Source organism: Odontomachus brunneus, unplaced genomic scaffold (assembly GCF_010583005.1).
Source record: "Odontomachus brunneus isolate Ranch 3 - 2012 unplaced genomic scaffold, Obru_v1 Obru_scaffold_194, whole genome shotgun sequence".
Taxonomy (NCBI): Eukaryota; Metazoa; Arthropoda; class Insecta; order Hymenoptera; family Formicidae; genus Odontomachus; species Odontomachus brunneus.
In genome coordinates, this window is record NW_022639644.1 from 528,945 (window position 1) to 532,471 (window position 3,527).

At 35.2% G+C, this 3,527-nt stretch overlaps 1 protein-coding gene across 5 annotated transcripts in view; it reads right to left on the reverse strand.

Annotated features, from left to right (window-relative positions):
- LOC116851842 (nuclear fragile X mental retardation-interacting protein 1) overlaps positions 1-3,527 on the reverse strand; it is an 87,185-nt gene that overhangs the window by 57,188 nt on the left and 26,470 nt on the right. The gene's annotated exons all lie outside the window — the stretch shown is intronic.

Genomic DNA, 3,527 nt, shown 5'->3' on the forward strand with positions numbered 1-3,527 from the left:
GAAGAGGAAAAGGAGGAAGGGAGGAAGAGGAAAGAAAGGCAGGAAGGAAAAGAAGAAGATGAATTGGAGGAAAAGGAAATTGAGGAGGCGGTGAGGAGAATGAAGAAGAGGAAGGCGTTTGGAAAGGATGGAGTCCCCATGGAGGCATGGATGTATGCAGGGGAAGGGATGAAGAAAAGTTTAATGGAGTTGATGAGGCAGATATGGGAGGAAGGAGATATTCCAGGAGACTGGAGGACAAGTATTGTGGTACCGCTATATAAGAAAGGAGATATGGAGGATGTGAGAAATTATAGAGGGATATCGCTGTTGTGTACGGCGTATAAGATATACGCGGAAATATTAAGGAAAAGACTAGAGAAGGAGGTGGAAGAGAAAAAGATATTGCCAGAGAGTCAAGCGGGTTTTAGGAAAGGAAGATCGACGATAGATAATATTTTTGTGTTAAATCATTTAGTACAGAGGAAAGGAGAAAGAAGAGGAAAAGAGAGGTTATATGCTTTGTTTGTGGACATCAAAGCAGCTTTTGCTAATGTTAATAGAGAGAAGTTATGGGAGATAATGGAAAGTAAAGGGATAAATCAAAGGATGGTAGAAAGGGTGAAGAGGATATATGAAGAGACCAAGATGATAGTGAAAACAAGGAATGGATTTACGGACAGCTTCTGGACCAAAAAAGGAGTGAGACAAGGGTGTGCGTTGAGCCCGTTATTATTTAGTATATATATTGCGGAATTAGATAAGATGATGGAAAGGAGAGGTGTAGGAGGAATAGAATTAGGTAAAGATAGAATATGGAATATAGAGTATGCGGATGATATTGTGTTGGTAGCAAAGAACAGGGTAGCGATGTTAGATATGATGGACACGTTGAAGAAATTTTTAAAGGAAAGAAGGCTAGAGTTATCGACGGAGAAAACGAAAATAGTGGTGTTTAACAGGAAAGGTAGGGAGAGGAAAGAAAAATGGAAATGGAAGGATAAAGGGATTGAAGAAGTAAAGGAGTTTAAGTACTTAGGATTTACGTTTAATCAGGCAGGGAATTATAAGGCACATATAAGGGATTTGTATAAAAAAGGCAGGGTAGCTTTGAACAAGGTTTGGGGTTTGGGAGAAAGAATATGTAGAGATGATTTTGTAAGGAGATGGGCATTATTTAGATATCTAGTACAAAGTGTGATGTCGTATGGGGTAGAAATATGGGGGTGGGAGGAAAAAGAGAAATTAGAAAGAATCATGATGGATTATGTAAGGTGGATTTTTAGATTGGATTTCTGTACACCGAGGTATATAATTATGTATGAACTAGGAATGGAAAAATTGAAAATAGGATGGGGTATAAGGGCGAAAAGGTATGAAGAAAAAATTAGGAACAGTAGTGAAGAGAGACTAATCAAAAAGTGTTGGGAAGAAAAGGAAGAAAGGGGAGGGAAAGATTTATATTGGAAGGAAAGGGAAAGTTATTATAATAGGAATGGATGGGGTGTAGAAAGAGTTAAGGAAGGAATGGAAGGAGGGTGGGATATGGAGGGAGAGATAGTAAAAAGGGAAAGAGACGTGCAAAAACAGTGGATAGAAAGTAAGATTAGGGAGGCAAAGTATAATAAAAGGTATAAAGATATAAGGAAGATAGGGGAGGGACATAAGTATTTGGAAAAGAGCAGTTTGATAAGGATGGGAGCAAAGGCGGGGGGAGAAGTGAGAGCGCTTATTAAGTTAAGGTGTGGTAATCTGGAGTTAAAAAATAAATATTGGTTAGAGGAGGAAGAGAGAAGGTGTGTAATGTGTGAAAAGGAGCAGGATGAGATGTATCATTATATGTATACATGTGAGTGGGGAAAGAGATGGTTCGAGGAGATGGATAGTATGGAAGGTAGGGGAAAAGAAAGGATATGGGATGATGAAATCGATGAGATTAAAGGGAAAGTATTAAAAAGAATGTGGAGAGAAAGGGAGGGTAAAATCAAAGAGAAAGAAAGAGAAGAAGAAGGAGAAAAAGAAAAAGAAAAAGGATAAAGTGAAAAGGGGTAAAGGAAAGAAGAAAGAGAGAGGAGAATTTAATGTGATATAGATATAGAAAGTATGGAAGAATGGAAAGGATGAAAGAATGGAGGATGTGTGGAATGTGTGAGGTAGTTGTTTAATGTAAACCAAGTCCCCTTCTTGGCTATTTAATGTATAAAGCTGAATGGTAATAAATTTTATATATATATATATATATATATATATATATATATATATATATATATACATATATATATATATATATTAAAATCTTGATATACTGAAATTATAAGATCCAAACTAAAATAATAAAAATTTAAATTGTTTAATAAATGTGGACAAATTAATCTTATTTCTTAGATTTATTAGAATTACATGATTTCATTCCTCGTGAAACGTAAAAATACAAAAATAATAATAAATTATTTTGTATGATTACTTTTTTAAAAAACGCAAAAATCCTTATTTCTCAAGTGTGAAGTTTAAATTTAATAATTCTAACAGTAACAATTATTAATAATTTCAGGAATCAGCTGTGTAGTAAAAATCAATATAATAAAAATCAATATAACTGTGAAGTCGATAACAAATGATAAAATAATGTGTGTGTTGTATGATTACGGGCTTGAGTGCGCAAATTCTACACGATATTACTGGTCGGACCAATCTTTGATCGATTATAATTCAAAAACTATTGTAGCCCCGACATTTTTGTATTAGGGTTTTTTACTCTACTTTATCTTCAGAATACGTTATTAAAATACCTTATGATAGTTGTGAGACACTCTGTATATATATTAGGATGGTTCTTCGACTCTCAAATTTTTTCTGCGGCATCCTCCAAAAAGTTTTTATTTGAAAAAATGCCGGCTAAACTTTTTTTCGATAACGAGAACCTATGTCCCGGATTGTTAAACATTGGAGTACACTTAAATTAAGCTGTCTACGTTATCAATATATTATCAGTATATACAGGATGTCCGAAACTTTTCTTGACACAAGTCGTAAGAACGTAGAATGGATTAAAGGGAACAGAAAAGTCAAATATCATTTTGCGAAATTTGCAATAATTTTCAAGGAATTAATTATTTTGTCTGAGCAAATAAGCCTTCGAGCCGGCGCGTAACTGATACGCGTGAATAGCGGCGCGCGATTATAAAACGCGAATCGCGACGCGCTGCGTCCCTCCGCCCATAGTTACGATGTATCTCGTAGCCATAGTTACCATAGTTACGAGATACAGCGTAGCTATGGGCGGAGGGACGCAGCGAGCGGCGATTCACGTATATCACGGTCGTGCGCCGGCCCAAATGCTAATTTGCTGAGACAAAATAATTAATTACTCGAAAACTATTAACTATAACTATATAAGTTTCGCAAAATGGTATTTGACTTTTCTGTTCCGTTTAATCCGTTCTATTTTCCTATGAATTGCGTCAAGAAAGGTTTCGGACACTCTATATATTATACTACGTCATCAATATATATATATATATATATATATATATATATATATATATATA